The sequence below is a fragment of the Gambusia affinis genome, linkage group LG11, assembly GCF_019740435.1.
Source record: "Gambusia affinis linkage group LG11, SWU_Gaff_1.0, whole genome shotgun sequence".
NCBI classification, from domain to species: domain Eukaryota; kingdom Metazoa; phylum Chordata; class Actinopteri; order Cyprinodontiformes; family Poeciliidae; genus Gambusia; species Gambusia affinis.
This window is the reverse complement of record NC_057878.1, coordinates 22,539,099-22,561,921: the sequence shown is the minus strand read 5'-3', so window position 1 is coordinate 22,561,921 and position 22,823 is coordinate 22,539,099. Positions and strand designations below refer to the sequence as shown.

Below are 22,823 nucleotides of genomic sequence, written 5' to 3'. Positions count from 1 at the left end.
TCTGGTAGCAGTTCATGGGTGCTGTGATTAAAAAATAGAGCAGAATCTAAAATGATCTAATAATTTAGATGGTGCTTGTCACCTCAAATGAAATACAAACAGTCCTGCCTATCTTTTTTTTTTTTTTTTTTTTTCGCTGACCAGAAAGAGCACATGACAATGTATTTCGATACTTTCATCAAGAATTAAATGTTTTCTGGCTTTGGGCTACTTAATCTCCTCTATCTGTTCCATCTCTGAGCTACAAAGTGCATCGATTCAATTCAACCTTTCAAATCATAAAAACTTCTCCAGCTGTGAATGATTTTATGTCAAATACACAAACACATTGGAGGAAAATACAGTTTTCATCAATTTGGGTCAAAATAAATATGGTATTTCATTTCAGCAGAGATTGAATAGATGGTGTCTTTACAGCATAGATATTTAGATGAAAATCATCCAAATACCTTTTGCCAATATCCATAACATGCTCTCACAGAATATGGTTATCTCTAGTAAAAAGACACTTTCACACCTGAAAATGAAACCAAACATAATGAAGGGCAGACAACCTGAACAGCCTTACATGAGCACAAGAGTGACATTTTATACAAAGAGGCAGAAAGATGTCTTTAAATTGGTCATTTCACCCAAAACATCAATAGATTTTTGTTTAATCTACCTTTGATCCTCTAAATCTCTGCAGTCATTCAAAAGAACTTTAGATCATATTTATAGGATATTATTTTCTTTTTATTATTATGCATGTAAAATTGTTTGTTATTGTAAAGCATAATACAAAATGTCACCATTATACGCAGTTCTAAAAGTTTAGCACTATTTTGCATATTGTCACATAACCACGAGTACAAGCGTATTTTCTTAGGCAGATTGCTGTTTTGTGAGTGAATGCAACTAAAATGCAGATAGGACCATGGGATGGGACCATGATAAGTGTTTAATAAACAAACAGAAAACTTACACAGCTTATTAAAAAAAAAGCAAACAAGGTATGGCGATTGGACAGAATAGCAGGAGGAACCAGTAATGAACAATGATAACCAGAGACCTTATACACAAAGGAAAGGGCGGAGAGTGATGTTGAATGCAGATGAGTTAATCATGGGAATTTGGAACAACTGTGAAGGAGAGCAAAACCAGGAAACAGGGGAAAGGTGAATAATTAACTCAGCGGAAACTAAACTATGCACAAAACAACAAACCAAGGGGGAAGGCTAGCACTGATCTACAGGATAAACTAGAATACACAGAGAACAGAATACAAGAAAAAGTAAGAAATTAAACCTAAAGCACTAAAACTATATGGAAATATCTTTCTAAAAACAAGAACACAGAGAAATGAATACCATTAATTCCCAAATCTGTTGCACATAAATAATAATAAAAAAGTAAATTATCAAAACATAAATCTAAACCAAAATCCAGACGTACTCGAGGTTCATAATGTTTACAGAATATTATAACAAAATTGCATTACACTTGAATGAATGTTATTGACTGGCTAGGTGAAGTATAAAGGTTATATGTTGCACTGCACTTTGTTTATGGCTTTTACAGTAAAGCCCAGCATACTTTCTACACAGGTTTTATTTATGAAATGTGTTCCCTTTATTTCATAACTGTATACTCTACAATGTCTGTTCTATCACAAAATCCACATGAAGTATAATAAAGTTTGTGGTTCTAACATAACCAAAATGTAAAATTAGTTGGTTATTATTCCTTTAACTAAGGACTGTAATCCTCACATAATGGACTCAGGTTAGACACAGAGCTTTTACTGAAAGACTGTGGAGCGGGTTATTTCATGTTGATGATGATAAAAGAGCTGCAGAAATATTTAAAATGAAACAAGGCACTTCAAGTCTTTATGGGAGGAAAAGTGGAATAAATTACTTGAGACTTAAGCTATTGTGTTTCATTAAGTTAGATACAGAATGACTGAACTAAGAGATGAAAAGAAAAGATTGTGATATAATGAGATTTCCAATGATGTGCTTGATCTAACAATGTAGTTTTGTCACTGATATATGATGGCATATGCCTGCAGGAAAATAGGAATCAATAATTCTAATTCAAGTGTAAAATGTTAGTCTATTGGTGGGCTGAAAATGAGTATATAGTGAGGCTAAAATAAAATTACTAAAAATAATTTCCATAAAAACTGCATATGTTCATAAGATTGTTCCTGCTGTTTAAATCCAAAGGCAAAAAATCAGTGGAAGAAAATATCAAACAGGTTTTAGAACAATATCCAAGATAGAGCAAAATAAAACAAAAATGTCTTAATAGGAGATGCTGTATAGCTGATGCCATTTAGTTTTTTCATGAGGAATATGTAACTAAATAGCCATTAGTAATTCCAAATGATAATGAGCTCCATCTTATTCTGCTTTTTGCTGAAAGCCAGGCTCTATTAGCCCATTTTTTTCTACCATAATCATGTTTCCACCAGATTTAGACATCATTTGATTTTTTTCCCCCCACCCTTTCAACTACAATTTTTGCGTTGTCAGATATGAAGGAACTTTCATCTTTTCTATCTGTTTAACGGAAATTTGCTCAGGGATCAGACCTGAAATGTTTTATATGTTGCTGGCACTGTTGCCATGTAGCAAGAATGTCCTGGGGTAGAATCCTGACCTAACATTGTTCTGCATGAAGTTTGCACTCGTCTGTGCATGAATGGTTCCTCCCTCGGTACTCCAGCTTCCTTATGCAGGCCAAAAGGGTAAATCTAATTTGGCTGTATAAATTGTCATGAGTGATTAAATACATACATGATTGTTTGTCTTGTGTGTCTCTGTGCTACTCTGTGATGAATTAGCAACCATTCCAGGGTGTACTCCAACTCTCAAATAAGAGCTGGTGGACATAAGCACCAGTTCCCTGCAACCACAAACAGCTGGATGGACTGATTGACTGATCTATATTTTACAGAAATTAACTTAAAGGGGTGGTATTATGTACTTTTCAGGCACATTGTGCCATTGTATTACACAGTTAAGCAACTATGTTACCTTCAGTTGGTATAAACCTGTTGCATATATCAAACATGACTTTAAAAATTTGATGCCTTGAAATTTGTGTCTGTCTCTTTAAGAAGCTTCTATTTTTCTAACACCCAGCAATGCTTTTTCATTATGTCATTTTTAATTGATAAATGCATTGAACTGAGAAGTAGTTTAGTTTGCATAATAAGAACAGACTTACAGTTCCACTTGATGTTTGCTAATTGCTGATGCTGCTAGTCTGGAGGAACTGTGGGTTTCTGTGAGCTGAAAGCTCAGGTAGAGAAGTTTTATGAAAAACAAAATGGCTCTTTGTGAGAGCAATTGCTTGGGCACCACCTGAATGGCTGCCATATGGGAGATTCATGGATTTCTAAAACATACATGAAGAATCAAGACAACACTCCAGTAATTATGTTATAACATAATGTAAAAGTTGGTTTTACATAATACCTCGCCCCCTTTAAAAACTGGAACTATCTCTTAAACAACAGGCACATCACAAAGATAGTAGATCCATGCTTTGTGTATTGTAATTTTGAAAATTTTGCAGTTCTTACTTCACCTTTTTTGTTAGTTCTAATCACAGCAACAAGACTTTAGTTATTTGCATGCCAATACATTACTTTACCAAAATAAAATCAAGCACAAGTGGAAAAATGTATTTACTATATAAATATCTGCCTTTCAGGGTTTACTTCATTAGCAGGTATTGTGTGCTCTGCCTCACTGCCCTATGGTTTGTTAAGTCTGGCTCCACATGAATGAGCTCCATTTGATTTGAGGTGTTGATGACAGTCACCTGTATTCCCAATGGCCTATTGTCATCTCACTAACATTGTCTGACAACTGAGCTCATCCACTAGCTTTTATTTAATGACGTTAAGTCTCTTTTCTCTTTTATCTTCATGTAGTAGACGTATTTCCACTAAATTGTCTAACATCATGAGACTAGAGGGGATCCTGTTGAGCATCACTCTAACATTCACAGACTCAGCCACACTTGCCCTATTAGGTTTTCCTAATATGAAACTCATTTTCATTTTACAGTCAAACTTAATTTTATTAAAAAAGAAAAAAGAAACTGCAGTGACACCGGATATGTTGCTCTAAATAATTTCAGGTTGTATTGAATTATATACGGAGTAATTGTGTTGGGAGAAAAGAATGAGGAGTGTCATTTTTGTCAAGGAGTGAAATTAATTCTGTGGCCTGTCAGTGTAGGTAACTGATGATGAAGAGCTTCTCTTCTGTGCATTACAATATACCCTGTTCTCATTCTACAGAAGATAATACAGCAAGAATTGTTCTCAAAGTCATTTTTTTCTTTAAAATCTTTTCATGCTGCAGTGAAAATACAAGAACAGATGAGCAGTTTGCTGCCAGCAGACTTCTTCTGTTCATCATAAAGATTTAAAGCTCCTGTTTTTTAATACCTGACTCATTTTCTTATGTTTCTGAAACCAACACTCCCTCTTCTATCTCTCTTTAATGTCCTTAAGAGGTCTCTGAGCAGTTCAGACGGTCACGGTCTGTAAACACACACAGTATCAGAAACTTAAAAACAGTGCCTAGAAATCCTGTGTGGGAGGTTTTCTTCACCCACCTGAAAGGATTCGGATAAATCTTTTTTATCCTTTTGTGTCCACCTGAAAGACACACCAAGACCTCAATGATGCACTTTCATTTTTGTTCACCATATCCAGGACTCCTACAAATTTTCCATTTGAAAATTTATTTCTCTTCTTGACTAAAAGTTTTTTGTATTTCTTTGTCAATGTTTTAATATTCTAATACCGAAACCAAATATGCTCTGTTGCCTCATCAAGTCGAAGTCCACTTGTTCTCTCATCATAAAATGGTTAAATAACATCCATGTTCTGTAAGTATTTTCTATAATTTAATTACACCTATTATCATTTTTGTCACTGTTGGATACAAAAAGGTTAATAAACTAATCACAGACATGAATAATGAATTTCTGACACCTAGAGTATAAAATGTGTGAACGATCGGTGTCCAGCTGAATTTCAACTCTCAAGTGAAAACTGATGTCAAACCCATTTAACCGTGCCGCCTCTCCTGGTTTCCTCCTAATAGAGCTGGTTCGTAGGCTGATACAGCTCATGGTCTTTCATGGGTAAAAGTCAGCTGGGCATTTCTCCAATGAGCACAAATGCAAAATGGCGAGCTATATATCTCATGTTTTTATGGCCTCTTGACTGGAAGATTGCCAGACATAAAAAATAAAAGCAAACATATTTTCTGAAAATTAGCTGTTATGATGTTTAACAACTTGTGACCCAAATGTTTAGCTGAATGGATGGAGTTTCTCAGAAAGTATGACCAGGGCAATGAATGTTCAGTGAAGTTAATACAACCTCAAATAGCCTTTTCCAACTTCTTTTTTGTCATCCTTGGGAAATTTTCTGGACTATAGAGCGCACTATTCTATAAGCTGCACCTAAATTTTTTTTGAAAAAAACTGGAAACGCACATATATAAGCCTCACCGGGTTATAAGCTGCTGGTATCTCAGCCGCTCTCGGTTTTCTGCAGCAGAGGGCAGCGTTCTAATAAACATGCTAGATTTATTAAGGCGCAGCCCTCCATCTGCAACGGCGAACGATGGTTTTGTTCACGCTGAGTTTACGTGCGGCGGCTCTATTTCCTTCCTGTACTGCGGGATCAATAGCCCTCAACTTAAAAGCTGCATCACATGAGTTTGAAGAAATTTCTCCAATGAAAATTAGCCCTTTCTTCTTTGAATTCTAATTTTTACTTCCAATGATTCACTTCCTGCTAAAGGGCCCCCTGGTGGTTGAAGAAAAATCCACATCGGGCTAAAAGCCACATTGTTCAAAGCATAGGAAAAAAGTAGCGGCTTATAGTCCGGGAAAATACAGTAGATGTGAAAAACTTTTAAATAAAGCACCTTGCCCTGACAAGACCATATTTTTGAAAGCATAGTTCTCACAAATAATTCATCATGTAAACACAATTTTTCCATCTTTAGAAGAAGAAATTGTAAGTATATCATAATTCTTTAAGAATCCCCTGGGTTAATGCTGGTCATTCTGAGAAAAAAAAAAACCTTTTACAAGAAGAGTGCTGAGAAATGTACAATTTAAAACTCTAGAGAGAGGGAAAACCTGAGCTGTTGTCCAGAGAAACAGAGGATAAAAAGTTTTACACTAATTTTGACATGTGTTTTGAACAATTCAGCTGAAAACAAAAACAAGTTGGGGTATTTCAATTCAGTTTAATTTGTTATTTAGTAGTGGAATCAATTCATAACTAATGTAATCTCAAAGCAGTTTCAAAAACATGCAACAACTTGGTTGCATGAAGGGTAAATGGCGTGTACTCGCATGTCGCTTCATTTTTCCAGAAGACCCCAAAGTCCTTCACACTACATTCAGTCACCCAATCAAATGCTGATGGTGGTGAGCTAAATTGTAGCCACAGCTGGCAGGATACAATAGAATTGGCCACCACCAGCAACCGAGGCAGGTAATGTACGGTATCTTGCTCAAGGACACAATGTATGAGACGGGCAGACCAGGGGTTCAAACCAGCAACATCTGGTTACAGGACAAATTCCTACCTACTGAGCCTGATCTAATCAATCTCTCTGTGTGTAGCCAAAGCTTTAAATCTGGTGCTCATCACACACCCAGTTTTCTTCATTTCTACATTTGCAACAGGTGTATTTGTTGCAAAATGTGCATGATTTTGTTCTGCAGTTTCTGCAACAGAGTCTGTACCTGACAATGCCTCTTCTGTACCAGACCAGGTTAGGTCGTTGCTTTTTCGCAACACCCTAACCTGGCCTTTGCTGGCCTTTGCCAGCATTAAAAGTTGCAGAAGTTCCCCATGTATAAAGTCACAATTTAATTATGTACTTCATCAAAAGTTAGTTCCTGTCCTCCATAGCATACAGTAATTCCAACACTTGCAAAGCAGCATAGGTCCTCTTGTGTTTCTGTTTGCTTCAAGGAGGCTAGCAGGGTAAGAAATAATGATCTCCTCTCCTCTGTGTGTCTGCTTTTATTTTGTTCTGAAGCGGACACCTATTCAAAAATTTGTAAATTAGCTCCTGTTGCAGGTGTAAAGCTGTTTCCCAGGTGGAAATGTGTGTGTACTACATGTGTAGTATGTTTAAATTATGCATGTGCATTTTCTAAACCGTGGTACATAATAACTTTTGTGCACCCAGTCAAATGATATGATATGATTTATTTATCCAAAACACAAACACAAGGAAATTTTTTCTAGACGATGCTTGAACCAGATACTATATTTATGATTTTTTTTTTTTTGTAGCTCTACATTCAGCTCTGAAAAGACAGTATCATTCTTTTATTTTGTTCTTTGCAAAGATACACGCAACATCTTTAGGGCGAAAACTTGTTAACAGGATCCCCAGAGAGATAGATGGAAAGTGTAGTTGGGGGTGTCTGGGTTTGCTGCAAGCATATGCATTATAAAAGTCGACTAATAGCCCCCTGATTGTTCAGCAGAAGGAGGGGGTACGTCCTCAGGAATGTCGAGTAGGAATGTCTTAGCGTAGCCCCATTATACTTGTGACAATTATGTAATTTTATTGCTGCTTGATCTCATGTTATGCAATGCAGACCACAGACTGCACCAGTGCAGAACCATTTACATTGAAGTCCTTGAAGTGATTCTGAAAATGGGATCTTTGAACAGTGGGCACCATCAGAGTTTTCTTCCGAAGATGATCAACTAAACAAAGCAGGGAGACAAAACCAAAATGGTGAAGTTATGACTATTGTATTTTAATTCTTTTATCCCATATCCTTTAATACACATGCATTATATTTGGCATCATAAATTACACATACTGAAGGAAGGCAGAACTTGGCGTTTCACTTGATGAAATGTGCTTATTTTCCTCAAGTCTAGACCCACATAAAGAAGTTTCTAAAACATGTATTACATCTGTATATATAAACCTGAAAAAGTCTCACTTCATCTCTGGTGGGAACTTAGCCTTTTAGTGGGTCCAGATTTTACTTTGCTGTGACATAATTTATTCCCTAGAACAGGTTTTCAGCTCCAGTCTGGGGAAACTCCCAGGACTGTACATCAAACTCACTTTAGAGGAATAGAATATTCCCTGTTTGCGACTGCAGAGAACATAAGGTCAATGTTGTACAGAGGCTCATTTGGGTTAGTTTTGAAAAAATAAAATATTGTTTGAGATTTCACATTCACCTTCCAGGAGGACAACAACCTTCAACCTGTAGCCAGACATAGAACAGGATGGTTCAGATCGAAGCATATTCATGCTAGGATGGCTCAGTCAAAGTTCTGACCTAAATCTCAATCTTCACATTTGTATTTGTAGAAACATTGAAAACTATGTATCCTTTTATCACAATGATGCATTATTTTTTGAGGAAATCCTAAAACCAATACAGGGACGTTTGTGATAAATGACGATATGTGAAACATTTCAAGGAGTATAAATACTTGGCATGGCACCACAGCTGGGATACATCCTGATTCACACCTACATACTCAGTGTTATGAGTTTCTTGTTGTTCATGAGCACAACACAGAGTGTTTGTTTGGAAAAAGGCAAGTGAACTTACAGAAAGTGGATAAATGTTCATCAATGCTCATCACTATGCTCCTCTTGATTGCTTTGCTGTGCTTTTTTTCATTGTCCTGTTATTATTGCAATCTAAGAAATTGTTGATTAGCCAAACTGCTTAATCATTTTACCTCATTCTCAACCCTACAATAAGCTCTCTATGACTCACACTGTTTATGTGAAACAATAATTTTGAAGCCATCACTCTAATTAAAACAATCTAATTAAAATGCACTTGGCTCATCTGAGATCTTTGTTCTGAGGTTATTTCTCTCTGAATGAGCTGCAGTTCCACACAGCTTGAAATCAGCTTTGGAGTATCTAGTTTGTTTTGTCTCATCAGATAACTTATATCAGTGTCTGTCAGACTGCTTATTGCAGTGTTTGTAGCCTGGCGGGCATTGGTGTTGTGATCATTTTGCATCACCATTTCCATTTGTGAAACCGTAAGTAAGTAAGAGTTATTATTGTCCAGTGAGAAGAGACAAGTAAAACTGGCTTTTTCATAAAGGTAGAACAGTTTTTCTCTTCTGAGAACATTTTGTGTTCTGTAGTTTCTACACTAAATTGTGCATTTTTTACTTGATATATGGTAGTTTAGTATAGAAAATAATGGCTGTAATCTCATTAGCTGCCTTGGTTGGAAAAAAAAGGTATGAGAGTGAATCCTTGAGCTACACACTAGGTGTCTTGGTAATCCCAAGACGAGAACAATGAGGTCCTGATTAAGGCTTATTGCTTCTTCTTTATGATATAACTCATCAACAAATGCCCAGCAGTAAAAAAACAATTGATTTGGTTGGCAGGAGGTCTGAGCTCAAGCTGGAATTGGACATTAAAATGACACGGTCCATTGCTCCCGCTTGCAATATTCCGCCTCATGTCAAGGGAGACTCTGTGAGACCGTACAATTAATGCTTACAGGCAGGGTCCAGCATCATTCAACCCTCCAACTGCTCTGCCATCCCTGTAGAAGTACAAGAGAAGAGGGGTGGGGGTGAAAATCAATTTAATTAAGCATATGTATTTGTCACTGTATCATGTTACCATTAACACATCTGGTCATTTTAAATAAAAAATAAAAAAAGTTTATTATTGTCTTGTGGAGTGATTATGTTGGAGTAGCAAATGATATGACACACAGTCCCTCAAATGGTAATCGCACTTTTGATAAGCTGCTTCATGTCTTATTTGTAGTTCCTCCATATTTCATGCCGTGTATATAATTGGTTTGTGGGTTAAACATGTATATACTGGTGTTGGAAAAATATGGCATTAAGGAGAGTCTACTTCAACGTTCTCTCTGTGGGTCTCAGAGTTTCTGTCTGTCTTCAGTATTCTGTCTACCATGCAGTTCAGCTGCCCTCAACGCTTCTGCTCTAACAAGAGTTTGGCTGTCAGCTGTTTTCACTTTAGTAAGACCACTCATGCAGAGAAATGCTTTTTTGCCGCAATCAATACTTCTATACTGACCATGTTGGAAATAGCCAAGAAAAAACCCCTGTACAGGATGTACCATGCTGTCGAAATTTATTGGCACCCATTATTAGAGCTAAGTACATCTTAAAATCCTTCATGTATATATATAGTGAAAATGTTAAATTTTTAATTATTTAAAACAATTACTTGGACAAATTTCATTTGAGTTTTATGTGAGAGGACAACACAAAATAGTTAAAAGTGTGGCGGCTAGAGGAAAAGCATCCCTACACTGTTAATTTCCTCCTCCATACTGGCGGTACAACAAATCACAAATGTATAATTTTCACAATATGATACATGGTATGAATTATGCACTATATACATAATTCATACCATGTAGCCTGGAGCCTGGAGTGTCACAGTGTGACTATGTCTGTAAGATTAAGTGACCATTACTGTTTAATTCAGCATGAAATATCATATAAGGTAACGAGGTAGTTAAATCATTAAGAAACTGTTAGTAAGTTGTTTTTAATGCAAAAATAGCATATGTTGACCAAAATGAACTTTTTAAATAAAACCTTGTTGTGGAGATAAAAATATATAATTGTATTTCCTTTTCAAGAAGTTGGACAGACTACTCATGCTTTGCTATGAACATAGAGTCCAGTCTATGCAAGTCATATTGTGTTTGTAACATTTACCAACATAATCATCTTTCATATGTTTTCCTATTTTTCCACAGCTCCAGCACATCAGCTTGCTTTTAGGACAAAGAGGTTAAATTGAGCTCATCTGTGCAAAGCTTTTAGCAGACTGAAAGTAGGACCTTATGGCTTTCTCTCAACAATGGCTTGCTAGGTTTCCATAAAAGGGAGATTTGTGGACTGCATGATTAATAACTGCCCAGTTGACAGATTCTCTCGCCTACATTGTGGAACCTCTCCACAGTTACCTTGGGCATCTTAACTTCTTCTCTGATTGATTTGCCCTACTTGCTCTGTCTGCAATTTAAGGGGGTGGAGATATTTTGGTACATTTGTAGTTCTGTTGAACTCTCCCACTTTGGGAGTGCTGTTTTACAACCTAACCATTCTTTTAACTCATCAAAATGTTAATCTTGACCTCTCCGGTGAGTGTTCTTTTTATTTATTCAGTAATGGTCACTTAAAAATGTGTTCTCTCTGACCTTAAGAGTCTTATTCTCATTGAGCCCATAACCATACCCATACCCAGACTAGTCAATAGTTTCTAGCTTTAATAACTTTGCACTGATCTATATTTTGGTTCACAAATAAAAACTTCAGTTTTGTTTCTATTTGACTGAAGACCCTTATGGCAAATAGACACATTGATTTGTTTGATCTGTCACACACAATTCTAATAAAATACTCCTTAAATATATTTCATATTATAATATTGAAATTTTAGATTAGATTACAATATGATAAAATGAAAAGAAGTGCAAGTTTACAAAAACCTACGCAAGGCATTATAAGAACTCGATAATTTGTTAAAAGCAAATATCTTCATTTGGTACTGTTTTCCACCAATTGATAAATATACTAAAATTGAAGCTTGTACTTTTCTAAAATACAAGCTAAATTGTGAAATTTAGCAGTGGTATCACCAAATGTGGAGGATGTAGGTATTTCGGTCACAGAAAATCTTTTTAAGTAATCAAGATACAGATTATTCTAAAAAGAATAATTATTTTTTCCAGCTTTAGATGACTTTAGAGCATTTCTTAAATATCCATTCTTTTTAAAATAGATTTAATCCTCTGGAAGAACCATCTTAAGAATAGCCTAATTTTCATACTGAAACTATATAAAAGAAATTGATTTTGCATAACTAGTTTGTTAAACAAATCAAAATTTATATCAATGTTGCTAAATCACAGCTGAAACTTTATATAGGTTGCATCAAGTCTGTTTAAGCTACTGATGATTAAAAAAAATCTACATTTCAGTAAATGCACCATTCACATATTGGGCTGTTTAGGAGCCACTATGAACAATAAATAAAAGGGATTTTGTTTAAAAAAACCCTGTTTTTGTAACCAACCAGCCGTCCCAGTTTAACCTCCGGAAATGAGGTCAGACAACCTATCAATGCCTATTGTATTCAGGTAATATCCATATTTTTGTTTATCTCACATGACACAGAAGCCTAATGTATTTTTTTTTTCTGAACAAATTACATTTATAAGATGGTTGGAAAGAATCTATTTTTGAACTGTTTTCAATTCGATACAGGAATGAAGAAAAATGTACCTCTTGTCTTTACAGGGACAATAATAAGCATTGAGTAGTTCCTTATTAAGATACAAACAAACATAGGCACTCACACATACAGATGACCCCATGAGGTATTCCATTGCAGGATGCTTAGTCTTCCCTTATAGGAGCCATTTGAAATCTGGTCAATAAATTGGAGCTTTTAAAGATACTTTCACAGAAAACTCCATTTAAACTTAAGGACAAATATAAAGATGCAAAGTCATAGACTGGACACATAAAGTAATAGCTGCTACTTGAACTCAGTCACATTTATGGACAGCATGTGACAGACTAGCACAAAGCAGTGTATAATGGTAATGTGCAAAGAAGATTTTGCATAATTACTTAAAGATTTACAATTAAAGTCTTTTGACTGGAACATGCATTTATATTCAGCCCTGAGTCAATTACAGCTTCAAGCATTTTGTGGTGTGTCTTTACCAGATTTACACATCTGGATAATGAGATGTTTAGGATCATTTTCCCGCTGGAGAATTAATTTCTTCCCAGTCTCAAGTCTTGTGCAGCCTCCAAAACGGATTCTTTTCCTGAACATCCCGAAAGCTTCCCCCTTCATCTACAGCAGGGGTGTCAAACTTAGATGTGCCTCTGCTGCACTACATCTTAATAGAATAATTAGGTCATTAGCAAGGCTGTGGAGAACTTGTCTACACAAGAAGGAAGTAATTAAGCCATTTCGTTCCAGTGTTTTGTACCTGTAGCACATCTAAAAACTGCAGGACAGAGGCCCTTGAGGACTGGAGTTTGACACCTGTGATCTACAGCCAAAGTTTCGAACTCCAGTCCTTGAAGTTTGTAGACTGGAGTTCCATGTCTTTTAGACGGATCCCTGTTCCAGCACAACTGAATCAAATGATGAATTGCTTTCTCGGCATGTCATCAAGTTCAAAAGAGTGCTCCTAATGATCTAAATATTTGATTTAGGTGTGTTAAATCACAAACACACCTAAATTTAGTTGGACACTGGTCTTTGAAGGCTGGAGTTTCATACCCATGTGCTTAACCAAATTGTCAATTTATTCAATCAGTTACATCTTGCTACAAATCTATGATTGAGTAAACAAAGCTGACTGCAAATACATTCCAAAATTGTCAGATTTGTGTAAAAATATATATATTACATGTGTAATTTTTGCTTCCACTTTCCAGTTATTTACTAGTTCTATACTGTGACAAAATGTAAAAAAAAAAAAAAAACTTCAAGGAAGAATGAATACTTTTGCATCGCACTGCAGAGGGATTTAGAGACAGTGAGTGAACTCATATTGTAATGTAGCTGCTCTGTGAGATCAGTCACATTTGTGGAGCTTTTCAGCATATCCAGGTTCTCAATCTTAGGAAAACATGTCTTACTTTCACAAAATACAAAAAAGCAAGGAAAGAGAGGAAAGAAGAAAGAAAAGACAAGGGTGCATGAAAATTTGTTCTGGCCAGTGAAAATGATGGCAAAGCTCTCAACGGCCTGTCATGGAACAGATGGTATTACAATATGGAACAGCACTATTAACAGATCCATTCATTTTGTGTCTGTGCTGGGAGTGTAGCACATCACCGAGGAAGCTTTAAGTGGGCCAGTTTTTTCAGATGGTCACCCCACCTTTTGTGCTGACAGTTTGCCACTTTGTATCTTGTGTTTTCCTTTGAATATCACTGACAACATGATATTGAACACTCGCTTTCGAGCCACCGTGACATTGTGGAGACCACACATTGTGCATTCTGCCTTTGAAAATGCTTGTGAGTGTCTTTCAGAATGACCACTGCCTGTAATAGGACGCTTTTTGCATTCAGATGTTGTCCAGACCAAAAAGCACTTTGTAGTTCTCCACTTAAGGACTTTTGAATTACACCCTGTTGGAAAAGAAAGGCAAAGCTAAGTGCTGCATGAATTTTTCAGATGCTCATTGTCTAATTGCACCTAATTAGCATGATTAAGAATTTAAGAGTTGTGTCTGCAGTGGAACTAAAGACAAAGTAGTAGTTGTCACTTCTGCTAAAGATATGGCAAAAGAGATTCTGTTACTAAAAGATCTACAGCGCCTTCTAAATGTATGTGCACCATTGTTAGAGTGTAAAAAGCCTTTGCAATAGTTAGCATACTCGCACTCTGAAATCACACTCCAGTCTTTTTTTGATGTTGCTCCAGCTACCAGTTATCAGCTTTCAAAATTTTACTCTGACCTAATATGGACAAGTTTATGCAGAATTTTTTTTAAATTAATTATTATTATAAGATCTTAATTATTTCTTTTTTTTAATTTTTAAGAGCAGTTAAGAAATATGAGCTTTCTATTATCTATTAAAGGATTCGTAACGCTATGTAAATATCTTCTTTCAACTGTTTCACACAACAAGACTCCATAAGGAAAGGGTCAAATGATATCAGCTTTTTAGGATTTTTATTTCAATTCTTTTTAGTGTCTGTGTTGTTGCCATTTATGCTACATTTTTGTAGTTTGCAATTTAGTTTTGTTCTTTGGGTAGTTGGAATATATTTAAGTTAATTTAAAACCAAAATGTGTAATTCATTTTCATATTTGGAATTGTTTAGATTACGTTGCTAATTGTTAGACCCTCCCATTAATTTGAGTAATTAAGAACACACCGGGTGCTTGGTGGAGGATTGTTTGGCAAATGTCTGGTGTGGACCGGAGGTTTTGTAAAATGATTTTTTGACCACTTTTTATACCTTCAAACATTAAATTGAGATTATTTTTCGTTTCGACTAAGTTACAAAACATTTTTAGTTATTATTTTGTCTCTACTTTTACAATAAATAAACCAATTCGGAAGTGTGTACAAATCCAAAACCCACCTGTTGCCACCCACGGCTTTTATTGGAAATTTTGGCTTTTTGGAACAGAAGGCCGTGACAGTCATCATAACCAAGGTGGAGTTGCTTGATTAAAAACTCTGTAGTCCTAATATATTGGATGAAAAACTGGGATGTTATTGGATGCATTCTGAAATTTCTTCATATGAACTCTGAATTCTTTGGATACCTTTTACTCTGATGCTGCTTGAGGCCAGCAGAGAAAAAAAATCAGCTTTTTCTGTGCTGCAGCATCAAACAAACTTTTGGTTGCAAGAATATTAAAGCCTTGAGAGTTTTATTGCTATTATTATTGTGATAACAGAAAATTGTTTCTCTAAAGAAAGGACATACCAAAGAATATACATTTATCCAAGCTTTTGAACATAAATGTTCTTTACATTTTTTGGACAAGTTTATAATGCTTATTCAACGTGTTAGACAAATCCATTAGTAAAGTGGCATGTGTAGTGCCACATTAACCACAGTAGAGGTATTTAATGGAAAGAGTTTGTCTTTTCTTTTTCACAGTATGGAGGAAAAACAGGACGATTTTCTTTGGATTGGAATGTTGTCTGAAGGCTGAATGGAATCATTTAGACTGGAATAAATCCATTCTGTTACAAACTGCTAGGAAATCATTCCTTTAATATTTCCATTTACTTCTCCCAAGGCATTGACATTTCATGCAGACATGTTTTCACATGGAAAATAGATGATAACAACACACAGGTGCACCTCTGTGATTTACAACATTTTCAAAAAGCAAATTTATTTCAGCATTCCTATTCCAAAAATGAAACTCTTGCTACACTCAGCGATATAATTCAAGCTTATATTGTTTTTAATTTTTTAATATTATGGCTTCTAGCTAATGAAGCTAAATGCAATAGTCATTCGTGCTTAAACAAAAGGAATAGCTGCAGTCTTAAGAGAAATACGTAGAAAACTTATTGAAAACTTTTGCTTTAAGAGCAACACCACACAGATGTATTCAGGACATGAACTTTGTATTAAGCTGCTCTGGAAGCAGAAACACCTTTCCTGCACTTAGGAAGAAAAGACCAGGCTGTTGCTCAGTAATCGAAGCTAATCTTTTCAGATGAAAGCAAACTTTGAATTTAAGTTGAAAATCAAAGTCTGTACCCAGTCCAAAATCATCTTTGGACCGGGTACCACTAAACTTTAAGGAGATGTCATGTATCCCTTTACTAGCAAGCGTTACAGCTAAGCTGATATCATATCATATCACTTTGCGCCTGCCCACACTGTCAAAAGTACATAGGTTGACACTTATGTAATTTAAATCTATTTTCAGTGATCTGATCATTGTACTGAATATTGTAATTTGTGAATTGTTGGCCAAATTCAAGAGGATCAGAAATAAATGTTTAACATACATCACTTGGTGTGTGAATCTATATAAGTAGTATCACATTTCGAATTGAATTGCAAAAATACACTTTGAGTCTACAATTCTTATTTGTTGAGATGCAAGTATTGCATTTTGTTATCTTAACAGAGTATTAGTGATGCCTTTAAGTTCTCTCGTAACAACCTTTTCAGCATGTCAATGTTCTTCTTTGGCCTTCTAACGAGCCATCATTTGATCCAGGTGCATTAAACCAGGGAGAGAACTTAGACATGCAGGATGCCGGCCCCACAAGGACCGACTTTGGGCACCACTGCTTTAAAGCATATAAATGGGATAAAAGATAAAATACTAAAGCAATTTTCACCTTCATTTTTTGATTTGCAATGACCTACTGCATGTCCTTGCATAAATAAACCCCTAAGGGAGGAAAATATCCATTAATTGTATTTTTATTCTACACCTCTGAACACTGAAGGGCAGACTGTAAATACCCACCACCAAGTGTCAGAACACAGACGTTGCAAATCTGTGGATTCAGTTTACACTCACTAAACATTTTTCCTTCCCAAAGCATTGAATTACCCCACTTTGTCAAATCTGTAAGTGTTTGAAATATATGCCCAACACGTCTTTTAGTGCCATAATACACCAGCAGCAGAAATACTAAACAACGAGAGCATAACATTTGCATAAGACAGAACAATGTGTGTAGGTTTGGTTGATTAAAGGATCAGGTTTTTGAGCCAGTTTAAAGGTCTCCTGAGTTTATGTTTACTTCTATATTTACTTCTATACATTAATTCATATATAGTTAAAGCAAACCACCATCTGGTCCAAAAATCTCCTCTTTATAAGTCATGCTAAATAGTAACGTGTTGCTGCATATTGGAGTCCTCAAAGTACCTGCATGTTTTAAGGTGCTTTTATTCTCACTAGGAGTTTTGTCCTAGAACTTGCATCTCGGTTTGGCTGCATCTCAGTGCTCTCTGCTGCACTGATTGAATTTATGGATGTTTTCATCAAGGCAAAGGAAAGCCATTAAGATGAAAGAAAAAAAAAACTCAGTTCATTAGCACATTTTCACTCATGATTTAACCTGAGTTCTGAATGATTGAAAGTGTTTGTAAAAGCATAAATGTTTAATTAAATATTAAGTTACACAATGCATTTTTTAAAATTCTAATCCAATATGGATTAAAATGTAACCTTCAAACTACTCATAATCTCATTTTTTAATTCACAGCAGAAGTGGGTCCTACAAAGTAACTATATGTAAATATATTGATGGAGAGTTTCTGCACCGGGCCATTGAAATGTGCACTTAATCATATTAGCAGATATTTTGTATAAAGTAAGTGGAGAAACATCATAAAGCTTGTTGCACACATCAAACATTTTGCATCAGTTACATCTTTAAATTATCTGCTCCTAAAATAGCCCTAAAAATGAAATAGCATCTTTAAAATAAATTAAACACACATTCAGAGGGATATTTGCCCTAATATTTTTACAGATACATATAATTAGTGAACCACAAAAATTTAAACTTGTAGTTGTATTTTTAAAATTTGGATCAAGAAGTTGATTCTGAAGCAAATTCTTTAGATGCAGAAGTTGTGTTATATTGATAAAAATAAGTTCTTTAAAATAAACCAATGGTTTGATCCTTGTATGAATCAGTTATGGAGAAGATTCTTTTTTTCAGTTTTGTAGTGGTGTGGTTAAAGTAACCACAGTACTTACTGATTTTGTAATTATTCTTTTTTTTTGTAAAAGTTTTCTCCGTCTACTTAATCACATCTTCATCTTCAGATAGGAATAAGTTGTTTGAATGTGCGTGTAGTCAGTGTTTTGTACATGTGGTACAGATTAAAGCACATTATGTGTGTAAAACCTTTGCAAAAAATGCAGCAAATTGCATTCCTTTGTGAATTTCTCTTCATCAAAAAGCATCTATTTATATTCTTGTTTTTCAATTTTTATTGTTGCTGCCTGTTTTTTGGATTCCTGCTGTCATTTCCCTTTTGTAGCATTTGTGGGTTTCTACCTGTTTTGTCTACTATGACTTATATTTTTCTCATCTTACAGTATCAGGAAAATATACATGCTGCCATGCTGTCTCTTTTTACATTCAGTATGTTTGGAGGTGATAATGATGCCTGGAGATCTGCCTATGATTTCAGTTATAGAATGACAATGACAGTGACTAGTTGTCTCATTCTGATTCCACCTCTGTGAGATTGAAAGACGTAGAATTCCCTTATAGCTTCTCTCTCCGGGGAGAAATCCTTGTAGAAGAAGCTCATTCTCCAGTGTGACTGGGTGGGATGAACCTCACTTGTTGATAAGTTATCATGTGTTGTCTGTCCTCTCAATCAGAACACATCCACCCTGCTGCAAGGCTCCAGCTCACCACGATCTCTGTCTCGGTGAGGGCAGGCTGCATCAATACTGCTTTCACCCCATGCTGCTCTGAGAGAAGCCTCATTCTTCCTGAAATCAACTGAGAATTCTTCAGAAATTGGCCATTGAAGCTCTGAACTGTTAAAAGGCCACAAACCTTTCTATCCGCTAAGGAATGGATTTTGTCCTCAACATCTTTGAAATTTGACAACTTTGTAATGGAAAAAGTTTTTGCAAGGAATGTCAACAAAATCTTTGGGATGTTGATTTAGCTGACATGGAGTACGTTCATGAAATAGGGGATGTTAGAAAAAGAGATCCTTGAGGCATCTCTGCTGCATTCTTCAAAAACAACCTACATGATTTACTGTTTTGTCTTTTTAATCCTGTGGAACAACACACAAAAGTAGACATGCATGCAGCATGCATATTTCAAAATCATAGAAAAAGCGATATATAAAATGATAAAATTTTAAGCCAACAATAGATTGTGCTGTGAGATTTGTATGTGGAACAGAAACTCTAGAGATCCTGAAGAGTTTTTTATGTGGGTGGTGATGTGATGCATGTGTTTGTGTTGTTGCTACACAGCAAATAGTTTGTACTTATAAAGCACCTGGTCAGAGGGAGTTTTTTAGGGTGTTAAATGTAGTTTTCACAGAACAGGTGGGTTTTTTTTGATTTCACTAAATAATATTAGGGAGAATGCATTTGTTGATGCTGAACCATAATCTGATAAGGCAACCTTGGGTTAGTAAAAGCTAACATAATATTCTATATTTAATCAGCATTATATTATTTTGTGACTGCTTCTCACACGTTTTACTAATAACGTTCAGATTTCTGTTAGCATCTATTTTTCTTGACAGCAACAGATATTTTGTTCCAAACAGAACTTGTACAAGTTAGCCTTATTATCTTGCTTCAACACAGAGGATTCCACTAAAAAAGCTAAAAATATTTCTGTGAGTGTTTGACAGGACTGTACATTGCATTGCCATTTGTTTGGAAACATATCTGGCTCAGCCCATAAAGTTAGACTTTAACTTACATCTTGTTTATGTGGACAACAATTTCAAGCTTTGAAATTTGCTGAATAACGATAATGCTAGCATGTTTACTTTATGCTTCAATATGCAAAAAAATTCCATCTTTACCTTATTTCATAATAGTTGCATTTAATTGTTTGTTGACAAAACTTACACAAACTCTTGTTCTTGTACTTTGCTTAGACTGCTGCAAAATTTAATTGCCACATTGAATGCTGTCTGAGCGCAGTTACCAGACCAAGTCACACAACAGATAGGACGGAAGATGCAACTGTCAGAAAAGTTACTTTTTCACATATTTTATAGATCACAAAATTATTTATTCCTACTCCATAATACAGTGGTGCAAGCTGTGCTAAACTGACTTTGATTTTGAAAGAAGGGAGGTGAAACTGAATGGGTCGAAGAGAAACAGTAAGATCACACACAGAAAGACAGCACTAGCATTCAGTTTTGTTGGGGACTCTGATCCAAATTATTTTAAAATGTCTTGAGTTTGATATGACAGTTGATATCAGGTCGAGACATTCTTTACTGAAGCATAATTCATCTTAGGCCTGCCTGTTTTGTCTGTGTTAGAAGGATTGAACAATTTGTTTTACTTTTTTTAACAGCAAGCAATCATTAGCCAGAACATAAACCAAGGGTTATAAGTCTCAAGAAGTCTCAATTGTAGTTAGCCACATATTTAGTGTCACTCATACAAGTAAGTATATTTCGCAGCCAAGACACAAAGTGCAGAGCCTCAGAGTACTATTTATTGTCCCTTGAGGGCCCTTTCCACAAGCCAACCGCCTGGGGACAGAAAAGTGATACCTAAAGACTAGTGTGAGCAGAAATGTTTCAGAAATTATATGTTTGAGTCGTTTTGCAATAAAAAAAAAAATTGATCTGACATTTTAATGGACCCGGAGTAATAAAATACCAAAAGAGTAGGTGAAATTCAGTTTTCTCAGCAAATACATCATCGGTGTTGAGGCATTCAAGATGACTGTATAGAATTCCACAGAAATAAACTGATAAAATGACAAACCTTGGCAAAAGTCCTTGGGAGATCTTCTCCTTTATGTCCCATATGAATAATATATAGGACAGCATTCTCTTACCACTGTTCATAATGTTAATTATACAGCCATATATCCACAGTCATCCCTCTCAGTTTCAGAGGTAAACAGAAGTCAGGCCAAGGACAGTGCTGGGAAGCTGCAGGTGTTATGCATGTGCCACTACCTGTAATGACACTTCAAGAGAGCATTCATGTCCTATTGACTTTGAAGCATGGTGGGCTGTGGCCTTGTAAATTGGAATCGAACAGAACAATTATCCCATTAAGATGTCAGCAGATCTAGAATAGAGCAGATGTTACTTGTTAGCTTCGGTTTGAATGATCCACAGCAAGCTGTGTGGTACAGCAAACCTAAGTAAAGGCTTTTAACAAAATTATGGCAGGTGTTTTTTATTTGTTGACGTGTTCATGGTTGAGCACAGTATTTATATCATAGGTAACAACACTGCTGGAAGACTTCCAAAACAACTTTCTGGTGAGGCGTAATTGTGGATAAAATGAATAACTTAACCTTGTTTGTCTGGAAAAAAGTCAAAGTACTTGTTCATTGTAGTTTATGAAGCACTGTTAGCAAAGTTAACATTCCTGCATCTCGTACTGCAACTTATGAGCTTTTTCTATGGCTAAGCTGTAGTTTAAGTACCACTGGTTTTACTTGGGCTCTTTTAGTGGCATATATAGGACATTTTGGTATTGGCTACATTTCTTGTGTATGTATTAATATATTTAGCATGTAAAGCAAGTTATGAAATTATATGTGCAAATATTTTCCATCACCAACCTGAATAAGCTTAAAATCTTATTGGGTTGAAGCATTTATGATGTACAATTGTGTAGGGAGGGTTTGGCCTGCATAAATATTATATAGCTGCTATTCCAAACACTTTAAATTGTCAAAATATTAGAGCGTGACCAAGGAATAATCAAATGGTTTGTTGCAAGTAGTCAATGGAATCACAAGGAATGTGTTCTGAGAAAATGTTGTCAACTGACTTCCAAAGATTTGAGAAGAATCAATCTTTAAACTACCTGGAATCCATTTTCCTCAACTGCTGTCATATTTCACAACTGCAACTTACCTAAAGTGCCCAAAAGCACAAGCTGTTCAAACCTCAGATACATTGCCAAGGTAACAAAGGCTGAGATCTGACCAAAGCTGAACAAGACGCATAACGTGAAATGTCAAGGTTGGGGCCAAAAATATCTAAAGATGGAAAAGCTATAATTTTTGTGCTAGAAAATGCTTCATTTCAGGAGTACCCAAAATACTATCCTTGCTTCTGTAATTGAAAAGAGCGGATGGTAAATCATCAAATTAATCTTTCTGAAATGTCAGAAAGATTTATTTGTAAATCTTGAATTGTTTATTAATTTACAATTTACAGATAAAGATGAACAAGCGAGATGGGGAAAAATTATTTAGTTTCAGAAAACCTGCTCAATAATAGCTGAAATATTTGTGTACACTGATGTGGGTCAAGATTAATTGAAATTGGATTGATTATGGCACTGCTTAATTATGGTCAAGAAACCATATTGTACAGAACAAGTCTGCATTTGCACCTTTCTGTCCTTTTAGTTTCTATTTTTAATCCAGTTTAGTGTTAAAAAGTACATTTTAGCTCTTTGTCATTTTTGATTTGCATACATGGTGCAAATGATTCCTGTCACATCCCACCTTTCAGTGTGTTTCCATTTGTTTCTCAAGAAGCTCCTGCAAGAACAGGTGACGAAAATGACTTCAGGAGTGAGCTCAA

The 22,823-nt window shown here is 35.6% G+C and overlaps 2 long non-coding RNA genes across 2 annotated transcripts in view; one reads left to right on the top strand and one right to left on the bottom strand.

Annotated features, from left to right (window-relative positions):
- Nucleotides 1-19,400, top strand: part of LOC122839630 — a 58,428-nt gene extending 39,028 nt beyond the window's left edge. Inside the window, exon 3 of the long non-coding RNA XR_006372083.1 lies at nucleotides 18,928-19,400. This is a non-coding gene — a long non-coding RNA (uncharacterized LOC122839630). The remainder of the gene's footprint in view (nucleotides 1-18,927) is intronic.
- Nucleotides 7,376-12,925, bottom strand: LOC122839629. Its single transcript, XR_006372082.1, has 4 exons — nucleotides 12,782-12,925; nucleotides 12,409-12,479; nucleotides 9,559-9,603; nucleotides 7,376-7,762 (listed from the first exon to the last, which is right to left on the bottom strand). It is a non-coding gene; the product is annotated as an uncharacterized LOC122839629 (long non-coding RNA).
- Nucleotides 19,401-22,823: the final 3,423 nt, after the last annotated feature.